Source organism: Equus caballus, chromosome 10, assembly GCF_041296265.1.
Source record: "Equus caballus isolate H_3958 breed thoroughbred chromosome 10, TB-T2T, whole genome shotgun sequence".
Classification (NCBI taxonomy): Eukaryota; Metazoa; Chordata; class Mammalia; order Perissodactyla; family Equidae; genus Equus; species Equus caballus.
The window spans coordinates 60,282,000-60,301,949 of record NC_091693.1 but is presented as its reverse complement, the minus strand read 5'-3'; positions in this window follow the sequence as shown (position 1 = coordinate 60,301,949).

Here is a 19,950-nt window from a genome sequence, read left to right as displayed (position 1 = left end):
TTTAGCTCAAAGTCCCTATCAAAATAGAACACAAGTCAAATATGGCTCACAGGTCATAATTGTTGAATACAGCTCTAACCAAGCACCTGAATTATGATTTTCTGCTTCAGCTCTTGGAAGCAGATATTATTCTCTGCCCTGTGTGAATTTTATACATAATTTCTTCTAATTCTTTTGGTTGATTTTTTCTCTACCCCTGGTTAGTTACCTCATACACATCTGTTCATCAGTACTCAGTTGGATACTTTAAGAGTTCCCTTTGTACATCTCTAGGTTTCTTTCTGTGAAGTTTTCTCCTTTCCAGGACTCTGTCCTGTGAACTCTAGCCAACTGGTCATGTCCAGACTCTCAGCTCCATCTCCTCAATTCAGGGAGACTGCTGGGGTCTGCTCAATTGCCATTCCCTGGACCACAAGCTATAAACTTTCTCTAGGCTATAACTAGTGGAATAATATGATTCACTTTCTCTATTTCCCATCAGTCAGGTTTCGCTGTCATTTGTTACCTCCTTTTCAAGGTCTTGAGTGCCATCATTTCATATATTTTGTCTTTTTTTTATGGTTGGAGGAAAAAATCTGGTCCCTATTACTTCAATTTTTCCAGAAGCAAAAGTGCAATATATGTATCTAGATATAGAATTTAATGAACTTAGACAAATGTACGTACCTGTCTAACTGTAACCTAAATCAAGATACAGAACATTTATATTAAAGCAGAAAGTTTCTCTGTGACTCTTTCTAGTTAATCACCTCTGTGAAAAGGAAATAGCTACATAAATTATTTGGAATTATTCTGTGTGGGATTTTGTCTATTCTCCATAATCATTTTACTTATTTAATGGTATATTTATATCAGTATAGACTCATGGATATTTATTTTATACTTTGTGTTATCATCCAATGCTATTTTATTTACTTTGTTGTTCAATTTATTCCAGCTTTGCCATTGAGAGCTCTTTTAATTTGCTCTTGTGTCCTTTTGACATAGTTCGATCATTGCTTTTTGTGTTGTTATTGTTTGGGTTTTATTTTTGTCCTTGTTTTACTTACTTTCTGGCACTCCAAGATGCTCCAGGTTTATTTTGTATATCTCCTGATCCAGCTCTAGAATCAGCCATATTTTCAAGAATCTCTGGTTCATTTTATTGGATAATGAAATTAAAACCAATATCTGATCTCTAGGTCTCCAATAATGTGCTCATTATTATTGTAGTGCCATATTTTCTAAGTGTCTCAGCTGATAGATTATCAAAATATATGTATGTATACTAACCCATGTAAATATACGTATCCATAAATATGTCTTTATTGATCCTTCTCTTTATATATTAAGCTAAACATGAGTTGCTACTGATATCTCCAATTCTAATGCATTGCTTCCTAGATCATCCTAGCCCTTTGCTTCTCTGTAGCCTCCACTCCAACAACAATCAACCTGACTCACACCATCCAACATACACTTACTTATTTATTCAGATCTAGTGTACATATATAGTGGTTTCAGAATTGCTAACTAGTACTACAGTGGTACTGCCAATGAAAGGTAAAATTCACAACTTTACCAACTAGAATACAGTGTTTGTGTACAATTCCTTTTGCCTTAACCTGACAGAATCTACTCATTTCCAAAGTTAAGTAAATGAGCACATTTTCCCCAAACCCCAGTGAGGTTATGTCATGCATTTATAATGGAGTTAGATTATTTTGTTACAGTCTATATCCCATCCTGGGATCCATAATCTATGAAATAATTTATTTTTAAATATGCATACATTAATATTCACTCTTTGTACTGTAAAGTTCTATGGGTTTTGACGAATGCATAGTCTTGATACATACACTTTTTCTCATACAGTTAGTTTCACCACCAGCTGAATCCCCTAGGCTTCACCCAGTCAAACCCCCCCAATCCCAAGTCATCAGCACTGATCTAATTACCATCTCAAAATTTTTGCCTTTTCCAAAGTTCCATACAAATATACATATCATAAAATATGTAGCCTTTAAAACTGGCTGCTTTCACACAGCAGTATGCATTTAAGATGCATTTATGTTCCTATGTGGCATAGTGCCTCCCTTTTTTTATTACTGAGAAGTATTCCATTGTATGAATATATCACAGGTTGTTTATACATTCCTATTGAAGGACATCTTGGTGACTTCTAGTTTTTGATGCTTATAAATAAAGCTGCTGTAAATATTTGTGTTCAATTTTTATGTGGACATAAGTTTTGAAATCAGTAAATACCTGGAAGCACGACTGCTGGATCATATGGTAAGACTATGTTTATCTTTGTAAGAAACTGCTGAGCTCTCTTCCACAATGACCCCACCATTTTGTATTCCCACCAACAGTGAATGAGAGTATCTGTTGCTCTTCATCTTCACAAACTATAAATTATTTTTGGTTGCTATCAATTTTTAAATAAACAGAGAAGCACATAGTATGTATTATTTTGTGTCTGGTTTCTTTTGTTTATTTTGCTTTTGAGTTTCAACTATGTTTTTGCATGTTGGTAGTTTTTCTTTCCATTGCTTTGTAATATTTCATTGTATGAGTATACAACACCTTGTTTATCCATTCTCCTATTGATAGATATTTGAGTTCTTTCTAGTTTTGGACTATTCCAAATAAAGATGCTACAAACATTCTTATCCAAATATTTATTGGAACATGTGTTTTATTTCTCTTATGCTAATGTGTGGACTTACTGGATCATAGGGTAGATGTATATTTAAGTGTTTAAGAATTTGCCAAAAGCTTTACGAAAGTAGGAACATTCTCTTACAGTCCTACCAAGAAATTTGAATGTCAGTTGCTCCAACATCATACTAATATTTGGTTTTGTCAGGATTTTAATTTTAATTTTTTTAATTGTAGCCATTCTTGTGAGTATGATATAGTAAATTTGCAATTTCTGGAGAAACCTTCTCTTTATTAGTCGTTCCTATATTTTCATTTGTGAAGTATGTATTCCACACCTTTACTTATTTTTTATTTAGCTACTTTTTATGATTGATTTTTGAAGTCCTTTATATATTCTACACACAGGAACTTGGATTGGATACAAGCATTGTGCATATTTTCTCATAACATGTAGCTGTCCTTCCCATTCTTCAGTAGTGTCTTTAATGAGCAGAAATTTTTAATTTTTATAAAGTTCTATTAATCTATATATTTTTTATTTAATTAGTATTATATATATTCTCTGTGAGTACTCAAATATAATCTGATGTAATTTCTTAGAATCATCATAGTTTTAGATTTAATGCTTAGATCTGTGATCAATCTGCAATTAATTGTTGTGTATGAAATGAATTAAGGGCTGATCTATTTTTTACATGGCATTCTATTGATTTCAATACTGTTTCTTAAAAAGAAATTATTTCCACTCATCAAATTAACTCTGCAAATTGGTCAAAAATCAATTGTACATCTACTTCAGGACTCTCGATTTTGTTTAATTAATCCATTCGTTTATCCTCAAGCCAATACCACATTTTCTTGATTACTATAGCTCTATATTACATCTTAAAATTAAGTAATGTTATTTCCTCCAATTTTGAAATGAAATTGTTCATAAAATTCTGCATTATCCTTATTCTATGAAAATTACAGTGTTAGGTTCCAATCATTATATTGGTAATTCGTATTCTCTTTCGGTTTTCTTGTTAAGATTTAATTAATTTTTTTAAATGCATGACTGCTGCTATTTTTTAAATTTTATTTTCCCTTTTTCTCCCCAAAGCTCTCCAGCACCTAGTCGTGCATCTTTAGTTGTGGGTCCTTCCAGGTATGGCATATTTTCCTAATAATGGTTTGTTTTCCATGCCATTGATTTCAATGTTATCTTTTGTATATTTTATTTATTTTGTATTTCATTTGCTCTTTTTCTCTGGCCTCTTAACGTGAATGCTTAGATCATTGGTTTTAATGTTTTTCTTTTTTAATATAAGCATTAAGGGTATAATCTTCCATACAAAGACTTATTTAGCTTTATTCCACACACTTTGATGTTTTGTTTTCATTTTTCTTTGAGTATAAAATATATTCTAATTTTTAAGGGGTTTCCTCTTTAACTTATGGGTTATTTATGTGTTACTTAATTTCACATTATTTGCAGATTTTCTATATATTTTGTTATTTTTACTGATCTTTTTCATTTCTAATTTAATGCCCTTGTGATCAGACATTTACAAATCTTTTCATTTGATAGAAACATTTTTTAACATCCAGCATATGATCTGTTTTAGTGAGTGTTCTGTATACACATTTAAAAGAATGTGAACTTTGCCACTCTTGGATGTAGTGTTCTCTAAGTCAGTTAGGTCAAATGGATTGATAGCGTTCAAATTTTCTATGTCTTTACTAACTTGTCTATTTGTTCTATCAATTACCAGAGGGGGGCATTAAAATAAAGATTTTAACTATGATTGGCTATGATTTTTTAACTTTATTTTTAACTGTGATTGTGAATTAGATTTATTTCTCCTCTTAGTTCTAAGAATATTTTGCTCTGTTATTGAGTGCATACACATTTAATATTATTATACCTTCTTAATGTATTCATCCTTTTATCATTATGAAACATCCCTCTTTTTCATTAGTAGTTTTCCTGTTTTGAATTCTACTTTCTTATATAATAGCATAGTCTTATCAAGATTTTTGTATTTTATATATGTGTGTATACATACATATATATACACATTGGTATATATACATTATATACACTATGTAATTAATTTTTATATTTTGCTTTTAACTTGCCTTCATATTTATGGTGGGTCACTTATAACAAGGATATCCTTGAGATTTACTTTTAATATATTTCAATAATCTCTGTTTTTAAATGGAAGAGCTGCCATATTGGTATTATCATATGCATCCCTTGAAAATTCCTGAGCTCTAGTAGCCATGAGTAGTTTCAAGTCACAGTTGTATCATAAGAGTGTACCAAATTACTGAGTGATAGAAGCATATCTCCACTCAAGTGAAATCTAAAGTTTATCTTCTAGAATCAGAATAAGGACAGTATTTTTGACCATCAACTGATTTCTTTGCTGATATTCAGAAACAACTTTTTTCCACAGAGTAATACACTTTCTTATTAATGTCTCATGATAACTGATTCCTTGGCACCTTTGCATATGTACAATATGGTTTACGAAATCATCTTTAATAAGAAAATCTAGTCTCTTATTGTATAAATTTTCAACATTAAATAAAGCAAAAGCCATAAAGCATTTTTTCCATTATATACAATAGAAAATATGTTAATTAATTTTTAATGAGCATATAAGTGAGTTAGACCAATTATCAGCAAAATATTTTGTGGCATGTGAACAAGATGACTATTGCTTTGCACATATAATTTTGCTGATATATGACAATCATAATATTTAATATTAGAATTTTATCAATAGCTCATTCTGCTTTATTTTCTGATAAATTTGTCATTGATTAGGCAGCTGATTTCATTAATGTCTTAGTACTGTGTAAATATGTTCATGTCTTTTTAATTTTTTTCTGTAAGTGTAAATAATGCCTCTTTAATTATAGTGGCCCCTCTGCCTCTCAAGGAAAACTTAATCATAATCCATGTTTTAAAAAGAGAACTATTTTGATTTTTGTCATAAAAAATATATCGTTTGGTTTGCCTGCTATCTTGCTTTATCATACCCGAAAATTAAGGTAAAATATTTGATGGCTTTATTACACTTTACCAAAAATTTTTTTGTAATGTTGAATACACTAGTAATAAGAACTTGGACATTGCTAATCCCACAAAATCTAATTCTCAAATATTCATCAGTACTCTCTGTACTTTACGTTCTAACTGCCTGAGCAAAGTCTTCTACTTGGAGATTCATTTTTACCAGCACATACAGATTTTCATTCTATATTTTTCCTTTTTATTTTATTTACAATTATGATGTTGCTCTACATTGTAATATTTGATGACTATATTTATCACCATCTTTATATTGCATTAAACTGCTTTTGGGTCATTTACCCATTTCTGTAAAAGGAAATTAAAATGCAACACAACAATCACAAATATTATGCAATTAAAACAGTTTGAAATTATATTAAATCACAGAAATCAAGATAGACTAAACTCTTTTCTGAATTCAGCCCTATAGCAAATATACAAGCTTTTATGGTTAAAAACATTAAAAAATTTATGGAAAAATAATAATACCATATCATGAAATTAATGTAGAACTATTATTATTGCATTTTCCTATGAAGCAGCCTAACTACTGGAGTATTATTCAGAAAAACCAAGATTTGAATTTTAATAAATAGTTACATAGAATTCATTTCAGAGTAATGGCTCTCCATTTTTCATTGATTAACACCTGAGAGTACTGCCATGTACAAAGTGTCCCCATGAATATTTTTTTATCAGCTGCTATAGAGGATAGTTTATGCACAAATTTTTCTGATCTAATTGTAAATTTTCTTTCCCTGACGCCAGTTTGATCATGGTTATAGATAGTCATCATGCTATAAAGAGTTATTTTAAAAGTTAAGGTTCAAAGTATTTTATTGATCTGATTTTTTTATAATATTCCTTTGAGATAATATGCTTTGAATTTTTCTCTTAAAGAAGAAAAAGCTGGATGATAAAGACAAAACTATCACCTTATCCCCCTCAAAAAGATCTGAGAACATTGTGCTAAGTAACATATAAATACTTTTGATCCACCTAGCTTTATAAATTGCAGATGAGAAAGCTGAGATTAAATAACTTGCTCAAATTCATACAACTAAGTTGGATTCAAACTCATGATTACTAAAATCTGAAGCCTGTTCTTGTACTGCATTGTATTACCTCTCAAAGGATAGTAAAGAAATGATTTCATGTACAGACCAAAATGCATTGCATGTCAAAATGAAGTTCTTGGATCACTTGTATTGGAATAATTTGGAGTGCTTAAAAAATATAAGGCATGCCAATGGGTTTAAACAATGTTTCTTTTTGAGCCAAGTCTTAAAATTATTTTCAATCCCAGCCATATTCAACTGCTAATATTTTGCAGCTCAAGCTTATTTTCTATTTGCTCTCTAACCAAATATCAGGAGAATTTTCTCATGCTCACCAAATAAAATGTTTTAGTATCACAGGGGATGAATTTCAGTTATTGCGATCTTTAGAAATGCAGAATTTGAAATGATTTATGTAGTTGTCATACGATCTGTGGGGTTTACGTGTTCCTTCATGTGTGCTTCATGATTCATCTGTATGTGTTTGCAGATAAATCACTGCCCAAACCCAGTTCCAATACATAGACGTTCTAATATGATATTAATTTTATTTTCATAATTTGTCATTTACTCAGAATTGTTGAATTTTAGGAATTCATTGCAATGGATTTTTAGGGATAGAACCTTACTATTACTGTGTTTACTAAGTACAAAACCTCCTTTTTTTCCTTATAATCTACTGCAAGGTCACTTATTTTTGAGATGCATAATAATAATATTCTTCACCAATTACCAACCAGATTGATGTCAACTATATTCAAATGTAGATTAATGGTTCATAGAGAATTTAGACAATCTTGATAGAACTCAAAGTATTGGTCACATTATTGCATCTGATCTGGCATCTAAAAATGAGAATGGCAAATATGAAGAGGTTTAAGAAAGTTTCTTCACAAATCAGGTTTAGTTTTCTACCTGTACTACTTTTAAATTATTTGTTAAATCCTCTAAGATTACTTGACAGATCAGGTGAACCAAATCTAATGACTGCTCCCTGATTTGATCAGTCAATTAAGTCAAAACAATTGAGAAATCTTGTGTATGTAAACACGGCAAAGCCATTGAAAACCTTAAGAACCTGGAACATTTGAATAAAGACAACTCTCGACAGGGAAACAAGACTGAGATTGTAATTTAAAAGATGTGAAAATTGTTTTTCCTTATAGGAGAAAGAAAGTGTAAGAGGAAGGAGTTTAGTTAACCTGAAGCATAGAAAAAGGAAAATCCCAGTGTAAGTGATAATCCAAGTGCCTCCAGCACTCTCCCCAGGGATGACGTGCAGTCCACTAGAAGGAGAACTCTTTCCCTTCTCAGGCAGGTGCACAGAGCGGGGATCACTGATAAAGTTTCAGGAAAAAGATAACTTGATGCTCTGAGCTGCTAAAAGCCACAAAACTCACTACCTATAGTCTAAATTTCATATCACCAGCAAGTCTTATATCGCTTCCGAAAATAACTGGCTTCCCATATAGGTTTTCTTAAAGGGTAGACTGTACTTGACAAACCAACATACACTTATAGTATATTTCAGTTCCACTTATAATTTTTCATTCAGGTTAAAACATAAGTATATTGTGATTTGGAGATAATGCTAATTGGCACAATCAGAATGCACATCTAGAAAAGACATGGCTGCTAGAGGTAGGATGCTGGAATTGAGAGCCAGATCCAGAGCCTCAGACCAGGCAACGTTCAATACCAGAGGTTCTCTGCAACTGAGATTGTGAGAAGCGGTGAAAGTGATCAAGAGAGCTTTATGAGTTCGAACAAAAGAAGGCAGGTTGGCAGTCAAAGCCAGGCAAACCAGATTCAAACGCAAAACCTAAATTCAAACTAAAGTAACATTACAGTCATGCATCACTTAACCACAAGGATATGTTCTGAGAAACACGTTGTTAGGCAGTTTCACCATTGTGTGAACCTCATAGAGTGTACTTATAAATGGTATAGCCTACTACACACTTAGCTATATGGTCCTAATCTTATGAGACCACTGTTATATATGTGGTCCATCCTTGACCACAATGTCGTTATGCGGCACATGACTGTATATACTAGAGCCAATCAAGACTCAATAAATAAACAACTCGGGAGAAAAATTTCCTTCCTTATTCTAGAGTTGCACTGTGCAATGAAGTAACCACTAGCCACCTATTGCTATTTACACATAAATTTTAAATGATTAAAACTGAACAAAATTAAATTTTCTGCTATCAGTTGCGCATTTCAATGCTCAACAACCATGAGTGGCTGGTGGCTATTTTATTATACACTGTAGGTCCTGTGCATTTTGACCATCACAGAGAGTTCTGTTGGACTATGCTGCTCCAAAGTGACAGCCTCAAGCATTTGCAAATAATATAGCAACTTGCATCTGAATACATATGTCACACCAGTTTAAAGGTACAGCTCCCCAAAAGACAGTTCTATGGAGACCAACAACTCTTAATACAGATGAAATAGAAGTCTAGACTTTCAAAACTTGTGACTAGATCTTGGACTGTGATGAAAACATCAAAGTCTTGTGGAAACACAGAGTCATCTTTCCACATTGGCGTCTCTCTCTCAAGCTTCAACAGATGTAAGAGTATATTTGTGCTAGTTATCAATGGATTCAGTCATTCATTCACTCATTCAAAAGACATCGAGTGTAATAAACATTTGTTGAGCACTATGGTAGGAGGTAGAAATATAAAGAAAATGGAGATACAGATTATTCCTACAAGAACCACATGACCCAAAAGTGGAGAGATGCATGCAAGGAAACAATGCCAATACATTATGTCATTAGTGTTATAATGGAAACAGTTTTATTTCTGCCAGAAACTTTAAGGGTCATTTAAAAGAAGGTAAGAGCAGGGGCAAGGAAATAAGTTAATGTACCACGTGTGAAATAAGGCAGTAGTAGAGGTAATGGAAAGAAGATAAATTTAAAAATGCTCGGGAGGACAGTTGACTGCAAGCACTTTGAGGTTAGGGACTAACTCAGATAATGTATTATGTCAAATATACTTATACACTACTAAATAATTGCTGGATGAATGAAAAAAATACTCAAGAGGAGAAGTTAATACAATTTAACAATAATAGTATAGAGGTGATGGAGAACCAGGAGTGAAAGACAATCTCGCAAATCTGTTGCATCCTATTTTCTCCCACCCTGTTGTATCCTCCATGTATCCAACAGCATCATCCTCCATGCTGTTGCCCAAGCCAGGAACCTAGGGGTCATAGTTCATTCTCCCTCGTCTTCTCTCCACAAGCGATTATATCTTACGACTCTAACTCCTTAATTTCTCTCAAACTTGTTCAAATTTCTTCATCTTCATCTCCATTCCTATTAATTTAATTTTTTGTTATATTTTGGTTTTGCTTTGCTTTGCTTTGCTTTTCCTACAGGGATTAAAAAACAGCCACTTGTTTCTTTTTCTTTTTTCAGACTCCAATATAGTTCTCCCTCAGACCAATGCTCACCCTGCCGCTGAGGTGATTTTTTTTCCCTAAAATATGGATATAATCAAAGCACTCACATTGATATTTTAATGACTGTCTATTCCCTAATGGGTAAGTAGAAATTCCTCAGAACAGCATTCTTTTAGGATCTTTCTTTCCTCCCCCATATATGCCCACAACCTCGAATGTAACATTTGGATCCTATTTAAGCTTTCACAGTTTTCCGAATGAGGTGTGCTCTTGTTCCTCTTTTCTGTCTTTAGACTTATCCCTCTACTAGTAATGCTCCCCACCCCAAACCCCATACTTTGCCTACTTATTTATAAGTTCCATCAGGCAGTGTCTGTACATCTCCTGATGTTTCCTGGCCTCCTGTCTGATTAGGTGCCTTCTCCACAATGTCATAAAATCCTATGCATGCCTGTAAGAGCACTTTTCACAAAGATTTCAATCTATTTACTGTAAAGATTTGATTTAGGTTCTTCGGCATCTAGGAGAGTGCTTAGCAGTGAGTTTGAACAGGATATGGAATACAGAGAGAGGAGATTTGGGGGAAATCTGTAGATGCCCAGTGGGTTACACAGAGGTGTCTGCAATCAGAGAAGTATTCTAGGCTCAATATAAATGTGGGAGTCACTGAAATCTAGTTAGTAATTTAAGCATTGAAGTTGTATAAAATGCCCATGGAGAAAGAGAACGTTGAGAAAGACTGGAAGAAGGGCAGCATCTCTAGATGATTTCTTCATTTCCTCCTTCAGTCTAAAGTTTAATATTAAAAGCTAAATAAAAGCTTCACTTATACTGGCAGCCTATGCTTTGTTCCATCTTTCTATCTGATCCTGTTACTAGCTTAGTAATATTAACAAAATTTTTCATATTGTATTTTCTTGATACTATTTACTGTAATTCCTTGATTTTTTAACTTGACTCTCCTAACGCTTCAGTATCACCAGATCACAGCACAGTCTTCTCCACCGTCCTCCAGTCATTCTTTGCCAATGGAACTTTAACTATTAATTAGCGGCTTGTTATTTTCCTGAGATGGTACTGATCATTTTTTTTTCCAACAAATATTTACTGAAAGTCTAAGCTTTAAACTTGTTCTGTAGACAAAAAAATAAACTATGTGAAGGAGAATGGGACATTGCCTCCTAGCTGCTTATTGAATAATCAAGAAGGACTTTTTCTTCTAGTAGACATATGAATGTTTTTTCTTTTTTTACTTGGAAAATCAGCAAAATAAGTTCTTGTGTATGCAGATCCATGCATTTTCAACATTTTGTGTAAAGTGACATAAAAGCGATCCTTTGTGTAAAGGGGCTCATGAAGGCCCCCAAGGGTTACTTGGATGCTCATCTAGAAATACAACTGCAAAAATTGTCTTTGAAAAGCAGATTTGATCACATAACTTGCCTAAGTAAAAACTTTTACTGCTTCTGACTGTACTAAAAATACAGATTCTTTACACCAGCATCAAGGCCTCCAATGAGTCAGTCTGCAGGTAAATGCCAATCTTACTCTCAGGTCATTCTTGTCCTTGCTCACTGTGCTTTAGCTACACCTATCGTCTATCTTCCCCGCCTCTGTGTTTTCACACTGCTATTCCTTGAGTGGTTCTTCCCTAGATCTTTCATTATCCCTCTCTTCTTCTGATGTTCACAATTTAGCCTAAAATTTCATTTACTCAGAGGCTCCCTTTATTTATGAATGTAAACTGCATCCTCTCTTATGCTCTGTACTCACTATGGCGGGTAACTGGTTTAATATGTAACAATATATTTATCTGTGTGATTATTTGTGCAATGTTTGCCTACCCATTATGCTGGAACCTCTCCCGGAAAAACCCAGTCTGCTTGCTAACCATCGCATTCTTAGCTAACGATATATCTGGCTCACAAGAGGTGTTTAGGAAACAGTCATGGAATTAACATGCTTCAAATTATTTTCCTTAGAAGAAAGTCAATCATAAATCATGATCTATAGACTTTCAACTAGCCTTAACAAAAATATTACTGACACATGTGACAAATAGGATTTACTTCAGCACGGATTGAATAATAAATTAACAAAACCACAAGCATGGCAATGTAGAGGTAAATCCTTAAAACATATCATTATGCACTTGAACTGGCATAAATGAATGATGTCTATCAGTTCTGTGTCTGTTGCCACTGCGATCACAAGAACGTTTTTCTTTAAATTCTATTTTCATATTTCCCCTACTGAAATTTAACTAACTTTAAAACTAATTCCTTTACTTTTTTTCAGGCTATAAAGTATAAATTAAAATTATTTCCAAAAGAAGAATTATGTATCACCAATAATTGTGCACCTACCATGTGAAAGACACTATGCTAAGTCCTGGAAGACTTCGTAAAGAGACCTTAGGTACATTTCTACATGCGGGCTAGACCATGAAAAATGGGCAGAAAATTCACATAGGGAGAGAAGGGGATAAGAACCTTTCTGGTATAGCAAGTGTGGAAAATGAGAAAATTCATGGCAAAATTATTAATCAGTTCTTTGGCGTGTTTGAAACATAGAGTACACAGGTGCAGTAAGGGAAATGGAACTGAAAAGACAATTTGGAATGAGCTTGTTTCGAGTTCAAAATGTCTCTAAATGTCGTGTCAAAAGCTACTATTTATGTTTTGGGGAATAGAAAAAAGAATCAAAGACTATTTTTCTCTTTGCAGCAAACAAATGATTTATCAGATTCTATTTTGTAAACAATTCTATTGGGAGTGTGAGGAGTGGATTAAAAAGCAAAATATTGGAACCAGGAAAACTAAATAGAAAGTGCTTGCATTGGATAGTGAAAGATAATGAGAGTCTGGCCACTATACAGGTATATACAAAGAATTCAAAATATTTAAGGGCATTTACTTGTTCATTTCTGTGCCATCTTCATAAAGTGTCTCCCTGGGGATAGACTACAGTTCGTGTATATCTTTGTAACTTGAGGGTCTGCACAGTCTTTGAAACACAAATGGAGATCTAGACAAGCGCTGAGAGAAAGGGGAAAATCGGGGCAAAGATAATGATTTAAGCAGCAATCACAAAAGACTGAGGCAAAATGAGTAATGCTAAATAAGTTGGAAACATTGCCTTTAAAGTCAGGAAAAGAGAAGGATGTCTACCTTCAACATTGTGTTAGAGGTCACAGACAGCTCCATAAGACAAGAAGAAACTTAAACACAAAAGATTGAAAGAGGAAATAAGACATTCATTATTTGCATATCAGGTACTGCTTACATAGAAAATCCAAAATAATCTTGAGACAAATATGTAGGAAAAAAGGAGAGTTTAGCAAGGTGACTGGATATATAAGATAGATATATATATATTTATGCATATATATGCATTCCTGTATACAAGCGACAAACAGTATAAAAACAGCATTTTAAAAAAAGACACTATTTACAACAGCTGCAAAGACTATAAATTACCTAAGAATAAATGAAACAAATATGTGTGGGAACTATAGGCAAAAAATTGTAAAGGACATTAAAGAAGACTAGCGTTTATGGGTAAGAAGATAATATCAAATAAATAGAAAAATTCTTTCCAAACTAATACAAGTATTTGATTTCATTCTGATTAAAATTCCAACAGCTTTGCGTGTATGTGTGTGAATAACTTGAAAGGTTGATTCTGAAATTTAGCTGATATACGAGATACTTCTGAAGACAAAGAATAAGAAAGGATTAACTATAAACCCAGAAACAGACTCATGCATATGTGAAATCTTGATATGTTCCAGATGTAGCATAGCAGATCACTGAGAGAAGGAGATGCTGTTCAACAAATTAAGTGAGGAGAAAAAATGGTTACACAGATGGGGGGGTGGGAAGGAATGCACACGTTTGAATTAAACTAAAATTATAAAGTAAAACTTTAAAATTTTTAGAAAACCATATAGATGAATATCATTCTGTCATCATTAAAGGATGCATTTCTTAAACAGGGTAACAAAAGTACTAACAATAGAAAGATAAATCCAGCAACATTAAGATTAGCAACCTCTGTTCATCAAATAAACTTTAAAGAAAGTAAAAAACACATAGGTAACACATGGGGAGGAGATGCTTGCAGCAAATAAAATCAAATAACAGGTTAGATAATATCAATAGTAGACGCCTAGAAATCATTAAGAAAAATAATTCAATAGAAACCTTGATAAATGACCTGAGAAGACATTTCAAAGAATGTGAAACACATGTAGCCAATATACATAGGAAATCAACGGCACTAGTCAACAAGGAAATACAAATCAAGACCAGAATGGCATTCGACACATTTGATAAGCAAAAATTTAAAAAAAAACTATTTGATTAAGACCAAGAGTTAGAGTGGGGATGGATTACCAGTTTCTCTTACATATTGCTCATTAAGGTGCTGATCACTTCAGCGGCTCTGGCAGTGCCGTAGAGTAGAACATTGACATCCCACATGGCTCAGAGTATGTATGTCCAAGAAACTTGTTAACACATAAGTACCAGAAGACATATACAAAAAAATATACACTAGCACAATGTATAACTTGAAAAAAAAATTCTAATACCCACTGACTGGAGAACAAATAAATAAATTAAAGTAGGTGCAGTCAATAAATATTACACAGCAGTGAAAAGAAAAACAAACAAAAGCTATCAGGAAAAACATGAACACATCTTGGGAACATAATTTTAAGTTAAGAAATGAAGTTTCAGAAGACATCCCACAGCATCATACTTGTTCTCTCTCTCTATCCCTCTGGCTCTCTGGAAATTCTCGTTTGCATTGTGTGTTGTCTGGAGGAAAGCAGACAAGAAGAGGGATATAACGAAACGACTGAAAGCTTGAGAATGCTGAGGACACAAAGATGAAAACGGGAGTAAAAGAGGTCTAAACGAGGAAGTAGGAAAAGAGAAAACAGGAGCTTTTGTTCAGAGACTATAATTTCAGAGCCTGATAACTGGAGGTGAGGGCATATTCCCTGTGTCACTGAAGGCAGTGATGTGGCTAGACATGTGGGTTACTAAAATGGCCTTGGAGCAAAGGAGGGTCAGTATAGTTATTGGATCACTATTGTAGATCTCATTTATTGTTGTTGTTCTCCTTCTAAAAAACCATTATTTTTCTATCAACCTTATTTCATAGTCTTTTTTAGAGCTTGTCTGAGAAGTCTTAAGAATATTCTATGGCTGTGTCTACCTAGCCAATGGACTAAGCAATGGGAGCTGCACACCAGTGTTCTCTCACAAGCTGAGTACTCCAGCTTTCAGTAGGGAACTGTCAAAAAGTCACATGGTATATCTATTCACCTTTAAACTAGGGTGCAATCTTGCTTGAGAAGTAGAAAATGTAGGCTTTGGAGTGGTCCATGCACCCTGGAACTCCTTTTCGCCAGGGGCCTGCATTTCCTTTTCAAACTCTTATCAATCTCTCTATATAGAGAGATCAGGCATGACATCCACGGATGCTCACAGGAAATGTGAACACAAATGGGCAGGACTTCCTAGGCCAGTATCAATCCCATTAGACTCACTGAGTGAGCTTCCTTATGGTATAGGATGGCAAGGTCCAAATCATGTATGAACCTGTGTTACTCAGAGCAATGGTCGGAAGATTAAGATAAGAACCCTCTCTGCCTGGATTCAGTTAGTCAAGGTTCTAGAAGTGAAGCATCCAATCAAATTCAGTACAACATGCTGGCAGTGTCCCAGGAATATAAAACACTGATGTCAGCCTGACTTCCAATGTCAGCAATGGCCCAAGTTGCCAGCGGATGCTTCTCCCAGGTACTCTTCAGATTTATAATGTAAATATCATTACTTTCCTTCTGGTCATCAAGGTTGCTATAACTTAATCACGTTTCTGCAGCAAGGAATTTAAGGATATCCTCATTTCTTATCTGTAGGACATTAAGGGCTAAGATATTAACTCAAGACAAGGCTGTATGGACTCATCTCTGGGTAACAGAAAAATTGTAAAGTTTTGATACATCATGGTCCTATTTCTCTGGCCACACATTCACTATCTCCTTACAAAATTACCCTCCTTACCCAACAATTAAAGGTTAAACGTAGTCAAGGCTTTGTCTTAGACCCTCATCTCTCCTCACTTGGTACACTTTACTGAAGCCATCGTTTCTACATTCACTGCTTCAATTAATATCTCTATGACGCTGACTTTAACATGAATATATGTACTCCAGACTCTAACCGACACGTGTAATCAATTGTTTCCAAGAAATTTCCACTTGGATATTTCAGGGATATCTCTAGTTGTGTCAAAAACAAAACTAAATGCATCCTCTTGCTCAAAAAACTGTCTTCCAGTTTCTTCTATGTCCTATTTGAGTGGATAATAACATCAGTTGGGACAGCCAGAAATCTAGTACAGATTTGCATAGCGTAGTTCTTACTAGTTCTCACAAAACCAGTTTTCCTCACTTTCCAGACTACGACTGCCTACAGCACTTGTGAGCCCGTTAAAGTAGGTCAGGACCATGTGACTAGGTCCTGCCAAAGGGCCCTAAAGGTGATTTGGGAGAAGGCGTCGTAAGGGTACTGAAAGATTGACACAATCTGGTGTATGGATTACCACAGGAAGGACATAGCCTTAGAGAGATGTTAAAAAAAAAAACACAACAGAATTTTCACAAATAAGAAATAAATCTTCATTTTGATAAGCCATTGAGTTGTCATTGTTGTTTGTTACTATGTCCAAGCATAGCGGCAAAGAACATTGGAGTCATTCTACTTGAGTTTGACGCCTGTAAGTCTTTTTAAAAATTTATTTAATTTCTCCTCTCAGTACTTTCTTTGTCTATAAAATGGTATAATATTAGCCCCAGTCTCAGAGAGTTACTCAGAGAATTGGAGGAGATAATTCACACAAAGCAGTTATCTCCAGTTACAGCAAAACAATTGTTAGTAATCTTTATATTTCTTATTGAATTTACCATGAAATTATATGAACAATTCTTGCCTACTAAATATATTTGGAATCCGTCTCTTTCTGTTCATCTTCACTGCTACCAGTTGAGTTTAATCCAAACTAACACAATATCTTACCCAGACTGCTTACTGATATGGCCTCTTCACTAATCTCCCCATATCCACTCTGGTAGCTATTTAAACCATGCTCCCAATTGAAGCCTGAGAGTTCCTCACAAAATGCAGATCTTATCCAACAATCTTGCTTCTCTCTAAGCGATTTAAATGCTTTCCTATTGCTCTTTGGACAAGATCAAGTCATTAAGGTCACTTGCATTGATTGCTAGGGTCTGGCTCTGACCTATATTTGAAATGAATTCTTATTACACATTCCTTTGCCTTCAGTTTGTATTTATGTATTTAGCACATTTGCTTAAGGGCAGCCTCCTCTTCTAGCCTCTCTCACAGCAAGCACCATATCTCTTTTTGATCTTCCTTGCATACCCAGTATCTAACACAAAGCCTGGTTTATAATGTAGATTCACTGTTTTTTTTTTAATAGAAACAAGTGGGTGAATCCTTAATTAATGAATGATGGCAGGGCACAGAATAACAGGCCAATTTTAATCAAACTGTGCAGGTTTTTAAAAAATGATAAAGAATATCTTTGGATTCAATGGTTGATATGAGGTAGGTCTTTAACTATAACCAAATGAAAGGTATTCTGCTGAGCAAAGACATTGCCAACTACTTCCTCAAATAGTGTCATAAGTGAAAATCCAGGTTTCCATTAGGGAAAGAGTTATAGGAAATAAAGGAAAACAATAAAATATGAGAGAATCTGATAAAAGAGAGAATGGTAGTGGTAGATGGCACATGGTGGTAAATGAGCAAAATAGGGGGTTTACAGAACAAGGTAGGATTGAGTGGGCTGGGGTGAGAGATCAGAACATACCAGGATGGCAGAGACTGCATTTGTCTCCCCACATCTGTTTATACATTTTCGTTAGTAATAGAACTCCTGACTTCTAGCTAGTACATGGCTGCCTGAATTAAAGTCTATATTTCCTACCCTACCTTACAGCTAAGTGTGGGCACGTAACTAAGTTTTGACCAGTGTAATGTGCAACTTGTGGTACATATCCTTTTTTTTTGTGGGGGAAGATTGATGCTGAGCTAACATCTGTAGCCAATCTTCTTCTTTTTGCTCGAGGAAGATTGGCCCTGAGCTAACACCCCTGCCAGTCTTCCTCTATTTTGTATGTGGGACACCACCACAGCATGGTTTGATAAGCAGTGTGTAGGTCTGCGCCCAGGATACAAACCTGTGAACCCTGGGCTGCTGAAGCAGAGTGCGTGAACTTAACCACTACACCACTGGGCTGGCACCCTGTGGTACATATCCTTACAGGGAAAGAACAAGACCTTTTTTTTTTCCTTTTGTCCTTCCTCCTGGTGGGAATGTAGATACAGGGGCTGGAGCTAGGAAATCCTTAGTTAGGTGTTGAGATGTAAGATAAATGTTAAAAAATACTACAAAATATTATAGAAGGAGTATATGTATACTATATTTTTCATTTTTCATTTTCCCTTTCATAAAACTTACGAATTTTGACCAAGGTGAGGGGAATTTATGATTTTAGATTTTTCATAGCATTAATGTGTTGTATTAAATATTAAACTCTACAGATTAACCTTAAGATTAAGTATATTGAGAATTGAGGGTGTTATTTTTTGGAATTATAACTAGAGATCATAGAAATCTCTAGTTGAAACATAGGAAAACAGCAATTCTCTTTTGTAAAGAGGCAGGGATATATTTGTTTAAAATATTTTTTAAATTACACTGCTAAATGTGAAAGCAAAGTACAATGTAAGGAAATATATTAAAAACGATTCTTAAACTCTTACAGTTCAGCATGGTTCACTAAGAAAGTGTTCCTTATCTACATTATAACACATGTTTCTTGAGCTTTATAAAATAGAAATTGGAATGTTTTGAATTAGACCCAAGCCCTTAGGGTACAAATTACATGGACTTCCAAATTTAGCATTATTTGACAGATACTAAAATAGAAATCTTCCTTGTCTTGGAAATATTCTTGGGCTCCATTTTGTGAAATTCATTTTTATTACGAAAGTATGCCCTTTACATATAGAGTTAGAACAATTATTTGGTAAGAAGAAGCATTGGCATATTATATTCTTTGCAAGGTCTATTCTGTCTCCACTGTATTTGAACTGGAGGAGTTCTAGCTTTTATTTGCTTCCTATACTGGATTTCTGCATCATATTTTCTTTAAAGAAAGGGTTCTTGTTTCAGGTAAGACTGAAAGATTTAAGGCATGCATCAAATTTTGCTCCCTACTCACCATAAAAATTACATTAGAGATTTTTTAAAATATATAAAGCTCCAAGAATAAGGAGAGCAAGAGAGGTGAACATTTCAACAAACTTTTGGAAGGAGAAAATCATATGAACAAATGATATTTAACTAAGCAGACTGAAAAAAATAGACTCCCAAGTGAGCAGTTGAAAAGCTGGGAGCCAATCAAATTGTATCTCAGATTCCTCAAAGGCCCAGGAACCAGCTGAACAGCATACATTAATAACTAGAGGCAGAAGTGGGAAAATACAACAAGGAGGACTTACTGAATGTCGTTTGAAAACAGTGGATCCCTGTATTCCTTTCCCTCTTCTTCGCCCTGGGAGCCTGTTCTCTCCCAAGTCAGCAAAACAATGGGGAATTATTCTCAAAAGAGAGAAAAAGAATGACTCTAGACTGGAGGACGCCAGGTCTAGT